The 16,320-nt window shown below is 45.0% G+C and overlaps 1 protein-coding gene across 1 annotated transcript in view; it reads right to left on the bottom strand.

Moving 5' to 3' along the window:
* The window catches only part of SEMA5B (semaphorin 5B), a 341,594-nt gene extending 333,964 nt beyond the window's left edge, over window positions 1–7,630 (bottom strand). The window contains exon 1 of the mRNA XM_075001545.1: window positions 7,537–7,630. The gene's annotated coding sequence lies outside the window, so the exon portion shown is untranslated. The remainder of the gene's footprint in view (window positions 1–7,536) is intronic.
* Window positions 7,631–16,320: the final 8,690 nt, after the last annotated feature.

Below are 16,320 nucleotides of genomic sequence, written 5' to 3'. Positions count from 1 at the left end.
CCTCCAGGGCTGGCAACGTCGATGTTCAACTTCGACGTTGTGCGGCACCACATCGAAATAGGCGCTGCGAGGGAACGTCTACATGCCAAAGTAGCACACATTGAAATAAGGGTGCCAGGCACAGCTGCAGACGGGGTCACAGGGCGGACTCAACAGCAAGCCGCTCCCTTAAAGGGCCCCTCCCAGACACAGTTGCACTAAACAACACAAAATATACAGAGCCGACAACTGGTTGCAGACCCTGTGTCTGCAGCATGGATCCCCAGCTGCCGCAGCAGCAGCCAAAAGCCCTGGGCTAAGGGCTGCTGCCCACGGTGACCATAGAGCCCCGCAGGGGCTCGAGAGAGAGCGTCTCTCAACCCCTCAGCTGATGGTCGCCATGGCGGACCCCACTATTTCGAAGTTGCGGGACACGCAACGACTACACGGTCCCTACTTCGACGTTCAACGTCGAAGTAGGGCGCTATTCCTATCCCCTCATGGGGTTAGCGACTTCAACGTCTCGCCGCCTAAAGTCGAAGTTAACTTCGAAATAGCGCCTGGCGCGTGTAGCCGTGACGGGCGCTATTTCGAAGTTAGTGCCGCTACTTCGAAGTAGCATGCACGTGTAGACACGGCTAAAGAAGCTATCTAAACAATTTATGCCTGCCTGGGCAACATAGCACAGAAATTAAACCTGGACAAGAGGCCACCATTATTCAGCAACCTCCTGTCTTTTATACAGGCAAGAAAATAAACAAAAAAGTCCAGCTGAGGTTGATGAGAGAATTTGGGGGTGGAGAGGGAATTCTGGGAGAATCAGTCCCCAGACTGAGGAATCTCGTTTTTCACGCAGCTCTGCCTTTGTCCAATTTAGAATACATGTTATCTGATGGAGGCTGTAATCAGAGTGCTGCTGGCATACTGCCTCTGTTTCAAGTTCATATTATCTGTGTCCCTCTCAGTCTTCAAGTATTCCACAGTATTTCCAGTCATAGATCCCAGCATGCTCTATGCTCATTCACCCCTTTAAGTTAATGGAGTTCTACACAAGTACTAAGGTCCATTGTACAGATCCTGCTGTAGGACTGAAGACTTTGCAAAAAAATCTGAGCCTCCTTTATCAGAAAACCTGTTAATCAATCAGATTGTTTCCTGTACTTCGAGTGATTCCCAAGAGAGTTATCGGGACCTGTGCCGTTAATAGCTACTACAGTCATTTCACAGAACCCACTATACTTGACTAATGTTAGAACACTTTTGGTATAAATTATAAGTAACTTTCATTGTTACATTTTGAAAAAGTAAAATGAAAGCTATTTTTAAAATTTCTGCATAACTTGCATTATCTTTGGATGAGTTGTCACATGAAAATATTACTATTCAAATGAAGCACATGGAACACATTACACATCACAGTTCAAAAGAATCCTCATCTATGAATGGATGTGGTGCATATATCAATTCATGAATTACAACTCCTCCAGGGAATTTCACAAATTCCCATGATCTCTTACAGAGTCAGATTTTGCATTTGAATCTGTGTTAGATGTAAAAGATGTGTAAAATTTCATGTAGCCAGCCACGGTTCCCTCTTGGCTACACAACAGACATCTTTGGAAGCATAAATTATTACAGAAAGTGGTCTGGAATAAATGACATGGAATTAACGGACTTCAGATCCACCTGTTCCAGCAGGTAGCAAACACATTTTGTTAAAGCTATGTGCTTATGCTACATTGAGCCCTTTTTAAGAATGATGGTATCAGAAGTCTGGAAGATATGAAAGTTTAAATGTCCATAATATTTGAGAACAGCAAAGTACTTGTGGATCACACATGCAGAGCCCAGTTGTGCAGCCTTATTCGCACAAGCTATACGCTTCAATGGAACTGCTCAAAGGAGCAAGGCCTGTAAGTAGAATCTGTATCGGCGTGGCCAAAACAATTATTGTATGTGGCTCACCGAGTCTCCCACACTCCCATCCTCACTGTCTACCTACTAGCCTGTTGAGAGGGGAGCTTGGGACCTCTGCCTTGCAGCAGGTTGGTGGAGTAGGGACTTCTGCCCAACCAACGGGTAGGAGGGCGAGCAGTCCTCATGGCTTCTGCCCTGTGGGGCATGCCTGTCAAGTTCAGAAGGAGCAGGGCTGAAGTCCCAAGCCCTGGTAGGTGTCTCCTGCAGAACTGAAGCCATAAGCCTAGCAGGCGTGTCCCAGCTCTTGAACATCAGAAGATTTTTATATGCAGTTTGAGGGGTCAGTAAGTTTGTCCACCCCAATCTATGCCAAGAGTCTGATCAGACACAGAGCTAAGCGCTCCCTACAGAATGCAGACTCACCTACACCACGTCTAAAGGAGGGCCTATTGACACGTTGAAAGATGCAGTCATAACCCACTATTCCAAAATTTGGAAAAGCAAGATCAAGCCATTGAAACTGAGCAGAACATCTGCCAGAGACCAAATAAATTACAACCATTCTGTGTTGTGAGTTACCGCATTACAGCTAGTCACCTGAGCTAGACTGTTCCTACACAATGGATAAACTTGAACCTTTTTAACTGGCCCTTTGTACCAGGAATCAATTTTTTTGCCTCCTTGATATAACCTTACAGTCAAAGGTTCACTATATTATGAAACTAGCAAGTAGACAGGCACTTAGCTTCATGAGGCAAAGGGATGTGGGTGGGGGGCGGGAATCCTGTGCTCATTCCACAAACTACTACCTAATGAAAAACCAATCAGATATTAAAGTTTTATCATAAATGCTCAGTGTGGTCACAATCAATTTGAGAATTAAGCCTAGCAGTTGGAATGATTGCTTGAGATGTAATTTAAAGCTCACTAAAATGAATAACAAAATACACAAGAACAGCTAAGCACCTGCTTAACTTTAAACATGGGAGCAGTCCCATTGCTGAACTGGGGCCATATTCTGAATTTGATAACCTATTTCCTGCATAATTACCCAACAGATTTAGACAGGTGGGAAGTCACTAAGCTCATAGACATATGTTCCGTAACAAGGTAATAACTACAACCCATCAATGGTTGGGAAAGTTTGCTAAAAGCACAGAATACTTGAAACAGTCTTTGAAATATGCAAATTTATTTCTTCCAATATCTGATATAGACCCAGTCCAACAACGCACTGTAGCACATTGGTAGCTCTGAATCTGTGAGCAATCTCACTGAAGTCAATGGGATTTCTCACACGGTTGCATAAGAACTTTGTTGGACTTGCTTATGGGACTTAAACCTGGAATGGAGGACATCAATGAGAACAGGGTACTCTGCATTACAGTAGGAATTCAACTGGTAAATTCCCAGATCTCCAGCAGTATCACTAAATTTGCAAGGTACTACCCCAAAAATAAGGAAACATTGCCCCAACGGCTACAGAAATCTTTCCTTACTAACGTAACACACCCATCAAGGCTAATGAAATTTCTGATTAAAGATACAAAGAATGAATGCAGCTATCATACACAATATGTTCCTGTCCAGAAAGAAAAAACAGAGAAAACATCACAGCAATATACTCATATGCTGTTATGTTATCATACCTGACTGTATAAAAATGTTTTTATTTTCCTTAGAAGGGAAACAGATTTAAAAAAAAATGGTATTTTGATCCCAATATTGGCTAGATATTATACACTGCAGTCATCAGTCATGCTAAATGTTTCCAGTGGGACCAGCAGAACAGTGCTGTAATACTTTGAGATAGTCTGTTACAGTAAATCAGAATAATGTGAGATGGAATACTGCAAATTGACAACTGCACAGAAGGTCAGCAAAAGGCCTATGCATCTCTTAAGCAATATTTTGAAATCCTTATGGCACATAAGAACTGAACGGGGAACAGGCCAGGGGGGCAAACTTTACCCTAAGATAAGGTTGGGGACAACTGGAAAGAAGCTTATCTGGGCTTGATTATAAACAACATTTTTCATTAAAATGTATCAAATTCTGCTGTATGTTGAGCTTCTTTGGTTGTAAAGCAAGTTTTAAAAAAGAAAAATTAGACTGTCAATTCAAACTTGGCCCCTCTCATATGTGTGTGTGTACACAATTCTCAGACCCAAGACTGAACCAAATGACAATCATTTCTAAGATATATTCTAAGAAATAAATATTCCTTTCCAGTATGGGAAACGCAAACCATACAGTCTTATGAATGTATGAGTGGAGCCAGCTATAAAAACACATTTAAAACTAGCTTCACTGATTTTTTCTTTGTCCAAATTAAGGGAAACACAAAAATTAAAAAGAAAAACAGTAGCATGTATTTGGATTTGTCTGTCACTTTAATGATCTAATAGCCCGTGACAGGTAAATGTGTACTTGCCTACTGATTGTTTTATGTTTGCAGTGTTCCTTTAACCCTGAAATATGTCACATTCCATTTTATAGCAAAAGGTATGTAAAATCACAAAGGTTCCAGCTAGTAGGTAAAGAAAAGGTTAAAAGTCTTTTAATGCACTTTTTAAAAAATTCTCTATGCCTGATCAATATATTTCCTGAGGCTGAAAATAAATGAGTTCTCTTAGGAAGCAAAGGACAAAACAAAATGTCCATTTCTCCTTCTAGTATGAAAAGCAGTGAAGAAAATTACTTTGAGGGCATTTATATTAATAGCGGTCCAAAGCTAGGGCTTGAACCTGCTCAGTGAAATCAACAGGAATTTTGCCTCACCGTCAATTTCTCTAGGAGTATCCCTGGTATTTTAATAGTTGTTGGCCTCCTTTATAGGAAGAAAAGTGGCTTTGTAACCATATGGTATCATTTTTAACACAAAACATTTCACTGGAATACCAGTGTGATCCAAGCTTGCTACTTCATGCTTCAAATACTTTCCTTTGGGGGGAATCTAACAATGAAAGCTTTGATCCTGCAACTTTTACTCAGGTAAGGAGATGATCATCAGTGAAACTAATCATCTAAGGACTGTAAAGTTACCTATAGGAACGACCAGTGTTAATGCCCAAGGCAGAAACTTGCACACACAGTTCCAAAGAGTGGATTTCTTTGTAGTACTGTTTGATACTGCCCCCTTTTGCTCAACAACAAATCAACAGCCTAGACCCAACCAGGCAAAACTTCACGTGCATTTGTTTTCAGTAAAACATGATCATGCAAAAGGTCTCATTTAACCCTGACATTACTTCTTAGGGCTCTAAAAAAAGTTATTCATCAGAGCTACCCAAAACTCATTTACAGCCTGCACCAATTTGCCAGGCAAGATGCCTTCAGAATAGAAAATCCTTCAGTGATGCTCTTCAAGAACATTTCCTCCCTTGTCCTAAGCATCTGAGATCCAATCCTGCTTCAGTTTAAGTGACTTAAATGGGAGTAATACTTGCAAGAGCTGAGCCACAGTTCACCACATGGAGTGCAAGTGTGGTCAGGCAAAACCAGTAGAGGCCTTTTCAAATTAAGCACTTGTTTCATTGTATTATGAAGCATGCCACCTTTTCAAGGCTGTGTGTATGAAGGGATGGGAGCACTGTCCTAGAAGTCATTCCCCATTTCCCAGGGCCTTTTGTCTTCTGATTTGAACTCTCTCTAGTTTGCACTTTTGCTCCTCTCTGGGTGTCTGAGTGTCTTTGGGAGCGGGGGGGTGGAGCACCACTCTGAGGGCAAACATTGTCAGTTTGGGCCAACCTAACAACAGGAGGAGGGACAGCAAACAAAGCCAAATACCCACATTTCGTATGGAAGGAACCCCTGGACTACTTAGGGATTAACACATCCCTGACAGTCTGAGGACAAAAACTCGATCTCTTTAAGGACAGAGAAATGGAAAGGGGGAAATCACCCTCCCCCTTCTAAAACACCATAAGGCAAACACACCCCACAAAAGTTGCTTACTGTAATATGCCTCATTCATCACTCAGTTCTATTTTGGAAGGAAAAGTTTCAGTTGGAGGGTTTAGAAGAAGAAATACAAGCATGATTCAAGCAGCTGTCAAGAAAAACGAACTATTTTAAAACCCTGAGTAATCTAGTTAAATATCAGCAGGATTTTCCTTCTTACCACCCCATTTTTATCTGCAGCTTTTGACCAGAGTTTTCTCCCTCAGGTACTTTAGAAATCAGGCATATAACCAAGAGCGCTTCACTGTGGGAACAGTTTGTTCCATCTAGGCTGTCTCCCTCTTTCTAGCCTTTATTCGTCCATCTTTTCTAATAATCTACCAAAGCAATAACAACATTTGCCATCCATCCAATACACAAATATAGGAAAGCTGGGGAAGAGACTCATAACCCAGTTACAACTTTACCCTTGAGTTGAGTTCTCTCCTGTTCACAGTGCAGTAGGCCCAGGATATGGGTTTGTACCTGAACCCACCCAAAGGCACCGAGATCTATTGCAACCTAAACAAGAGTTTGAGCAAAGAAAGATAAATAAGGGCATGATCATTCCTGCTTAGAACAAGCCTAAACTTCTCCATGACCACCCACTCCCCCACCAGGTAGAAAGAAATCAGGAGCTGGGATCTCACAGGCTTGGGGCTAATTTTTTAAGTTCAGGAAATAATGTAAAAGCCCCAACAGAGCCAACGGTGTACAAACAGCCACACAAGGGCACTTCTCCCTTACTGCCCAGCAGCTATCCAAGTCTATACATAAAGGGACAAATTTAATAATTGAACAACAGGGGCTTGACAAACCCTTTAAAATAGTCGCACACTTCCGCCTCCCCTCCCCCTCTTTTTATTGTTCCCTTTAAGAAAACTAACACTGTCTGGGCGCTCGTGCTCCCAGCCTGCACCCCGTGGCAGGTGGCAACTGCGGGAAAATCCAGATCTGCAACTTTCGGTCGGTGTACGCGTTGGCTCCGCAAAGATTTGGTCGCGGTCCCCTGCAGGCCCCCACCCCTTAAAATGGCCAACAATACACGCAACCAAGGAGCCGCGCTGGGCTCGCCGGTTCCCTCTCCCCCTCCGCTTTTGATCTTCATCAGGACGTGAGCGGAACGCTAATGGGCCACCCCTACCACAAAGGCAAATTACCATCCGGGAGAAAAATCATTCGTCTCCTTGTCCTCCAAGGGGGCGCACCCCCCCCACCCCCCGCGCACACCCCGCTTTGTGCAGCCCTGCTGAGTGGCCCTCGGGAGAGACAGGGAGCAAACAAATCACTCCCACCACCGCCTCGCCGAGTTAATTTCCTCTCCAGCGCGTTACACCCGCTTCCCCCCCCACCCCCGGTGCAACGCAGCCCCATCACCTAGTCGCCCCTTCCCCGGGCCGCCGCCGCCAGCCGCCTCGCCCCGATCCGTGCCGCCGCGGCCGGGGAGGGGAAGCCACACAATAGCTGGTCTCCAAGGGACACCCCCTCCTCCTCCCCGGCTGCCGCTGGCTTCGCCCTGCGTTGTGCAAGGCGCAGCTCCCCGCTTCACCCGTGAACCCCACCTCCGCCCCCGCGCGCGCGCGAGTTGCTAAAGTTTGCAACTCCCCCCCCCATTTAAAATAGCGACAGGAAAGAGGGACACCCCCCACCCCATTGGGTGCCTGTTACTTACTAGTGGGGGGGGGGTCAGTAACTCACTTGCGCATCTTGCTCTGACTCTGCGCGGGGGGAGGCGGCTCAGACAAGTCCCCCGTTTCTCAGCCCCCCCGGGCGGCCATCCGCCAGGCGGCCCGCTTGGAGTTGGTGGGACTGGAGTCTGTCCTCCCGTTGCCTTCCAGCCCGAAGCAGCCCCTCCGCTTCCACTCTTCCCATCGGGGGGGGCGGGAGGAGGAGGAGAAAGGGGGGCGAGGGGCTGGCAGCCCCCCTCTCACTGATGTCAACTAATGTATTCAAAGTTCAACAGGGGCATTTATGGACGGGCAGCTCAGCTCTTCCTTCCCCCGCCTCCTTAGCGGCTCACGCTGCAGCGCGCCCAGCGCCTGCTGCCGCCGCAAAGCTCCGGGAACCCGGGACGCCCGTGCATGGTGAAAACCCGCGAGCCAGAGCCGCTTGCACTGGGGCTCGCTCTGCTCCAGGGACGTTGCAATTGTCCTGGCCGCACAATGCCTTGCTCGCGTGCGCTTGCAAGGGAACTGGTTCTCACGGGCTCCCCAGCTGCACGGGGAGGTCTTGTCGCGTGCAAGGCGGCTCCGCGCAGGGCTGAAGAGCCGAGGGCATAATGCAATTCCCCGGGTAGGAATGTTTGCATTTAACCCTGTAGGGCGCGCGGCACGGTTTGCTGCCGAAGGATGGGGTGGAGCGGGGGGGATTGTTTTTTTTTCGCATTTCCCTTCTGAGTGGTGTTCCCACGACTGGAGCGAGCAAAGGAGTTCAGTTTTGGTGGAAACCTGAACAAAATTCCCGTCCCCCCTTCCTTCCCTCCCTCCCCAATCAAGTAAGGGACCAGTCCCTCAGGTCAGCTTCCCCTCACCCTGTTGGGCTCTAGAGCCATAGATCAACCTGTTAAAGTTCCTCCCCAGCCTAAGACCGGTGGAAATGTCTTCCTGGAAAGTCTCATTGCAATTGCTTCACGAATCTTTCAGGCCCTTGAGCTTGGAGAAGCTTTAGGAGGATTGTTTGCTTGTTTCGGCAAGGCCCACTGCATGTTGGATTTATGGGCTTTGTGAAGCAACAAAAAATGCGGTTCCTGCGCCAGCCACGTTGCAGATTGGTAGAGAGTGGGGACGGTGAACAGGGGTGATGCCAAGCTGCAAAACCCCATGCTCTGGCTGTCCATAAACCAGAAACTGGGACTGGGCAGGAGGTGCCCTCTAATTTTTGTCCATCCAGAGGCAGAATAAATTGTCTTATATGCACCAAGGCATAGGAGGATGTACACCACCAAGAGAAACACAGGCTGCCCACTGTGGGTGCTTGCTAATCAGCTGGGCAGCACCTGAATATCTCCTGGGTAGCCATGCACTCAGCTGACAGGCAACACTGCTGGGCATGATATAGATTACCTGATAATTGTCTTGTTCTGGTCATTTCTTCTGAAACATCTGGCTCTGACCACTGTCAGATACAGGATGCTGAGCTAGATGGACCATTGGTGCTTACTTATATTAATTGCTACGTAATAAACATCTGAATATCACAGATGAGTGGGAATCAGAAGGATTTATCCCCAAGTGCTTCCAATCTAGCCATAATCAGCTAGTTGGTTTCCTATAAGATGTCATGGTTCAAAAGAATCATTAGCAGGATTTTGAATGCAGGGAGTATAGTAGCAGGAAAATGAAATGGAACTGACTGGTTTGTTTTCTAGAGAGAGGTGGGTGAAGTAGTATCTTATTGTATCTCTGTGGCTGTGGGGGGGCTTTCAGCTTACATAGATTTCTTCTTCAGGTTTGTTTTGTTTTCATTATTCTAAATTGACAGAAATACAACAAAGTTAGATGCATGGGTGAATGGCAAATTAGATTTTTACAATGCTTTCAAGTGGGATGAAAGAATTTTACAAATCTAATTTGCTTTCCACCAGTGCTGAGGTGCTATTAGTAATACAGGGGAGGACACGTCTAATTTTTGAAATATTATTTTAATCTGATGGTATCCATTTAATAGCTACTGCATTTTATATTGATCTAATAGTGATCTCTCGAATCCTGTTTTAGAGCTATATTGGGCCATCTTTGAGCAGATGGTAGCGGCAGGCAGTGTTCCCTGTAAACTAAGAGCTTGGGTGAGATCTAGGTGCTGCCCAGCTGATTACCAATGTGCCCAAAGCTGGCAGCATGTGTTTCTCTGCATGGTGCACACCTTCACGTGCTATGGTGCACACAACAAAATGTATTCCACCCATGGATGGAGGGGAAAAAGTGGAGGGAACACTACTGGCAAGGTGTGCATACTGTCCCACAGCAGTGTGCTAAGCAACACAAACACAGTTCCCCCAGAGTTCTCAGGGCAGCAAACATGGCAGGCACCCTGCACAGTGAGCCAGCGTAGATGAGTGGGCAGGGTTGTGGTCCCCTCCATCCCCCTCAGTGAGGCAAATAATTGGGATTTTATCAGAGCCCCAAACAGCTTCAAGCAAGGAAGGGGGTGGAGGTGGGATTGTCTCCTTAAATCGCACTCTTTTTAGGGCCCTGGTAATCTTTCACTTAATAAGGGTGGATTCCAGCTTCCATGGAAGGCAGGGCAAAACTACACAGGCTGCAATGCAGAAGGTGATCTGAAAGTGCCATTGCTTGTGATCCACCCTCTGAACAATGTTTTCCCAGCATGCTTAATGCCAGGAGAGTCTCAGAGGGGTAGATGTGTTACTCTGAAGAAGTAGGTCTTTTCCACAAAAGCTCATTACCAAATAAATAAATTTTTAGTCTTTAAGGTGCTACAGGACTACTTGGCTTTTTAATGGCTGGAGAGCTTACTTTAAGACAATACAGTGATGGTTTTGGCCTCAGTCCTTACATGCAGAGTTTGCAATAAGCTTACATTGCAAATCTGCAACTGAATGGTCTGGGGAAGGGGAAGGAGGCAGAGGCTTGTCCTCCCTCATTTCCATGTAATTTAGGTGTTAGCACTGAAAGGCATTATTAATAGAGCATGGCACATTTTGTTAAATTAGAGGTTTGCCCTACTGTCCTTGCCCAAAATTCCATGCCTTTATGAACAGCTAAATGTAGTGCCTTCCATGTTGAATAGTAACAGAGAGGAAGCCGTGCTAGTCTATACACTATCAAAACAAAAAGCAGTCAAGTAGCACTTTAAAAACTAGCAAAATAGTTTATTAGGTGAGCTTTCGTGGGACAGATTATTCAAGATGCCTTTATGGTTACCCATCTAGTTAAATTGGCCATCCTATAAGTGGTTTCATCTCCTTAGTGCTATATGTATAAGGCAACTCTGGGATCCTTTGCACTGAAAATCAGGACTGATGGCACTACATACAGATTTTAAATTGTTGTTAAGAGATCAATATTTTACATTAGTAATATGTATTAAGATGTTAGCTGAAGCTATATAAAGATAATACAATATAAGCATATATATAATAAAAAAAATACATAAAGGGGTTTTAGTGACATTGCAAATTACAATATGGGAACTTCAGTTACTTATTTCCAGAATCCCAAAATGGAACTTTCTTTAGGGACAGTGTTTCATTATATCTATGAAAATGTTTCTATTCTATAGACTAATTCAATCATATCAATGTGGTCAGTGTGCTACAGCTATAGAAACAGTGTGATTGTAGGGTGTCTTGTCAATGCTAATATGACTATACAGCATCTTGGTGGTGGACATTTTCTGAAATCCTGTCTCAGGAAAACATCACTATAGATCCACTGAGGTAGTCATCACACAATGTGCCTATTCATTGCCTGCTCTAATTTCCCTGTCTTCCTGTTATTTAACTCGGTCATTGCATTCTTTCAATCTGCAAAGCATCTTCCATTAGAGTTTGTAAACAAAAAACATCTGCTATAAAGCTATACGTATGGTATTTTCAATCTGTCTTTCTTTCAAAAACCAAGACTAGAAAGCAGGGAAATGGTACTTTTAAAACCATTTGGATTGTTTTCTGATTGCAAATCTATTGCAATGCCACAGTGGGCTTCGCTCAAAAGTTATATAAAGGTGGTAGTCTGAAGCTAGTCATTATGTAAAATATTTTGTACAAAGTGCCCCATAAACCTCTCCTTCCTTCCCTGTTCATCCAGCCTGGTCCACTCTTTAGGATCTGACCTAAAATCCATTGAAGCCAGTGGAAAAATTCCAGTTGACTTCCGTGGGCCTTGGATCAGGCTTTGATCAGCAACGCCACATATGTTAAACTGATGCAATGGAATCATTACTTCTCTCTTAGTCAGTGTAGGCATGTGATCAAGCAGAATGAGGAATTTGGAAGTGATCCGTCCTTTCCATTATTCCTGTCCTGCATTTGTTTTTCTTTCTTCTTTTTGTAACTGCAGTTTTATTATTTGGCATCATTGCATCGTATTCAGGGTGTTGCCTTAGTTGTCAGGTGACTTGTAAATGTCTTGTGGTTCTCCATGTCCTTAATATGATGGATGATTGCTGTCTTGCTGCACATGCTTTTGTTCCATTTCATTATATTAATTTTTAAACAACTGATGTCCACCAACTTGGGTGCAGAGAGGAGATTCTATCCCCTGGCCTATCGGCGTTTCATAGCACACCAGTGGTTTTTCTTTTAAAATGTAATTTGGAAGGGATGGGTTAGCTGTTTAAGTCCCACAGGTCAAATGCTGATGCTCCTTACCACTGAACGTATAAATCCCAGAAGAATCAATGCAAAACATTCCTTTTTATGAGATACGCAATTTCAATACCCAGCAGTGTGTTGTGTGTGGCTCTTTACCCCAGTCCTTGTAAACCAGGGTCCTCTCTGCTCTCTTTGAGCATTACTGATCCCCGGGCAGTTTTCTCCCCTGATGTCCTGGAGCAAAATTTACCCTCTGCTGTTGTCATGCTACCTTCCACCCAAAATGCGGTGGCAGTTCACTGGAACCACGTATGTAAGTTGTAGAAAGCTTTAAGACTGAAAGTGCAAAATTACGTAAAATAAAACCACAGTTTAACATTTCCATGGCCACCCAGAATTCCATGGGCATCAATTTCCTGCAGCTTGTGGACTGCTGGAAGTTCACAGTGGTGGCACCAGGGAAGAAAACATAAATCTTCCATCCCTAGTACAGAGGACCCTGTATCTTGAGTTGAAGGAGACTCTCTATTAGCTGTTTCCATTACAGGATCACTGACACATGGCTCTTCAGAGCAACATAAGTGAATAATCAGGCTATTACAATAATATTTTCCACTCGACATATAAATCCGTTTTCTGAACTCAGAATCCTACTCCCTGGCCCTTATACAGACAGAATGTATCAGAGCTTCTTTTCTGTGACTCTCACCGGCCAGACTTCACGCTGTTACTATTTATATTGATCGCAGGCCTCTTCTCCCAAAGAATCTCCCTGCAGGACTCATTTGTTATGAAGATTGGGGTCTGGGATGAAGCCCTTTCTTCTGTGTTCTCTCTTCATCTTCCCTTCCCACTGTTCTTTTTCTCCTTATTCCTCCCTTCCCTGGAATTCTTCTTTTGGAGTTCACCTTTACACTGCATGTGATCTGAAATGCCCTGCAGTGCATGCAGATGGTGGATCACTAAATTAAGGACAGATACTGTGAAAAGGATTCGTCTGGCAGTTGTACATTCCTGCTCTGCATCTTCCTCTAAAAAAGCACTCAATCTGATTTTCACCACTAGGTGGTGCTGATGCATCCTAATGCTCTCTTGAGTCTGGTACAGACGAAGGACATGTTGCCCTGGAGAATTCACACTCATAGGGATGGTCCAACAACACATGAGCAAGAGGCTACAGGAGCATATGTTTAGTCATAGGGTGTAGTATATAAAATCTGTGCCCTCTATACAGGAGAGGAGTTGCATATTCTGCCTGAGGGCCTGCACTGCAAGCCAGCAGCCTAGCCTCGGAAGCCCTGCACACTTATGTTGCTCTGACGGTGACCTAGGGGTGGGATTGAGGTGCAAGCCAGGAAGCCTAGGAGAAAAACAAAGTCTTATTGGCTAGGATATGGCACAGAGCTGCCTGCACAAGTTGAAATGCTGCTGCCTCACAGACAGAGCTGACGAGGCAGGTTCATTGCAATCAGCCACAAACCCACCAAACCGTCTGTCAAAGGGGAAAATGCCAAGGACTAAGTGTACCAAAGAGCACTGAGCTGTCTCAGGCAAGAAGAGGAGGAACTAAGGCCATGTCTACAATACCCAGAAGACCGAACTGCTCAGGATCAATCTTCTGGGGTTTGATTTTGCATACCTGGTAGAGACACGTGAAATTGACCTCTCAGGGGTCAGCAGTCAACCCATGTACTGCTTACTATCGCCAGGAGTAAGGGAAGTCAACAGGAGACCTTCCTCAGTGAGGACAGCCAGGTAAGTCGACTGCAAATAAGTTGAGTCTAGCTATGCAATTGACATAGCTAGAATTGCATATCTGCAATCGACTTGCCTGCCTAGCATAGACCAAGCACAAGCTGCCAGTCCAAGGAGCGGGAGCTAACAGATGTCCAGGACACGGAGTCTTGGGAGGAAAGGGGGTGGCATCAAGAAGAAAGGCAGTGCAGATCCAGCCTGAGCCACCTTGGAATGTACGGTCTGTAAGTGCCCTGATCAAAGATCTTCACTGAGTGGGAAGGGGGAGGCACTGCAGTTAAGGTTTTTCAGTGACAGGTAGTTCAAAGCACTGCAAGAAGGGCAGCTACAGTTTCACTTTACCCAGCCTACTCTGGCTTGATTGGAACCTTTACGCTCTGTTTGAACATAGAAAGTTGGTCTGTTTGTAACTGAATGGGCTGGCCTGAGCTGGTCTAACACTTCAGTGTGTTCAGATTAATCACGCTGAACTTCAAAGACAAAGGCAAATCCAAAGAAAAGTCTTACCATTGGCCTTAGCATCTGGATTCCAGATTCATATGTGGGTGGTTGCTCTTGGTGGTGTCATTGCTTTCTCTATGTATAGAGGCCTAGGGATTAAAAAAAGAGATTGTCACTCTGCAATATGGGCTGGACCTTTCAGACATATTGAGGGAAGAAGAGACGGAGCATTACTATTAATATGACCCAATCCACCTCAGAGTAGGCATGTTTAACCAAGCTTTTCACAAGCATGGTGCCTGCCTTGCAGGATCAACGTCTCTTCTCCTTCCCAGAGTACGTCTTCACTACCCAGAAGATCAAGCCATGGCGTTTGATTTTGTGCACCTAGGAGAGATGCGCAAAATGGGCCTATCTGGCTTCCCAGCTGACCCCGTACTCCCCAATGTCACAAGGAGTAAGGAAGGTTGACAAAAGAGTTTCTCCCATCGAACTCCCTCTGTGAGGGCATCCTGGTAAATTGATTGTAGGTAAGTCAATTCCAGCTACACAATTGCCATAGTTACAAGTGTATATCTACAATTGGTTTGAATGTCTAATGTAGACTTGGACTCAGTTTCTTCTAGTGCTGCCATGGCAGAATGCAGGTTTGCAACAGGGAACGTAATCAAAACAAACTCCACACCCTGTGTAGCAAAGCAGTGAAGACTGAGTGGCCCAACTGGTCTTCTGGCTGCATCTCTGCTGACTTAAAAGGCGAGCTGGAACCAAACTGTGTTTCTGAATGCATTCACAGTGAGCACACAAGGCTGCGCTTGTGGAGGATAAACACTAGCCTGAATGACCAGGTCTCAGTTTAATGGTGATGTGGTGAAGTAATAATATTTAGGTACAGGGCTTTTTGCATAAATTTGAAGTAAGTTATCATACATTCTCTGTTGCAGCTTGTGGTCTCAGACCGGTGGCAGTATAACTTGTACTAAACAGAGAGAACAAAGCTAAAGATACAATCCCAAGTGAGCGTCAGGCACTTTGAAAGCAAGAACATAAAAATTAAGAGCCCCGTGGACAGAAGTACAAAGACTCAGGAACACAAAGAGGCCTGTAGGCAATTACAGCAGCAACTGTATTTCATTTTCTAGGAAGATGAAGTGAAAGCCTGGAAACTGTTTTCTTGCCATACAACCTTACTTTGAGTTGATGTGCCCATGGACAAGTAGTCTGCAATTTTTGCATCCGGAAGCCAGGTCTGTTCATTGTCAATGATTATATGTCCATTGGCTTGATACAGCAGACAGGTGTCAACATTGCTAATACAGGCAAGCACTTGGGACATCTGAGTCTCTCTGGCTCAAAGATGGGGGATGGGGAGAAGGCTCACAGGTCTGTCTCCATAAACAGAGACATCTAAAGGAATTGTGGATTTGATCATCTGTCTCATTTGACCTGAGATACATGTTATTGGCTATGTCTACACTAGCCCCAAACTTCGAAATGGCCATTTCGAAGTTTCCTAATGAAGCACTGAAATACATATTCAGCGCCTCATTAGCATGTGGGCGGCCGCGGCACTTCGAAATTGACGCGGCTCGCCGCCGCGTGGCTCGTCCCGCTGGGGCTCATTTTCGAAAGGACCCCGCCTACTTCGAAATCCCCTTATTCCTGTGAGCAGATGGGAATAAGGGGACTTCGATGTAGGTGGGGTCCTTTCGAAAAGGAGCCCCAGCAGGACGAGCTGCACAGCGGCAAGCCATGTCAATTTCGAAGTGCCGCGGCCACCCGTATGCTAATGAGGCACTGAATATGTATTTCAGCACTTCATTAGTAAACTTCAAAATGGCCATTTGCATGGCCATTTCGAAGTTTGGGGCTAGTGTAGACATAGCCATTATGTGGCAAGTATCCACATTACTGCTGCTCTCAAAACACACAGTCACACAGTAGCCAACCACTTATTGCCAGATAAAAAGAAGCAGTGAAAAAAGCAAGTTACAGCAGCACCATATTAAGCT

This window comes from Carettochelys insculpta, chromosome 8 (assembly GCF_033958435.1).
Source record: "Carettochelys insculpta isolate YL-2023 chromosome 8, ASM3395843v1, whole genome shotgun sequence".
In the NCBI taxonomy this organism is placed as follows: Eukaryota; Metazoa; Chordata; order Testudines; family Carettochelyidae; genus Carettochelys; species Carettochelys insculpta.
Note: the sequence above shows the minus strand (reverse complement) of the source record. Positions and strands in the feature narration are given on the sequence as shown.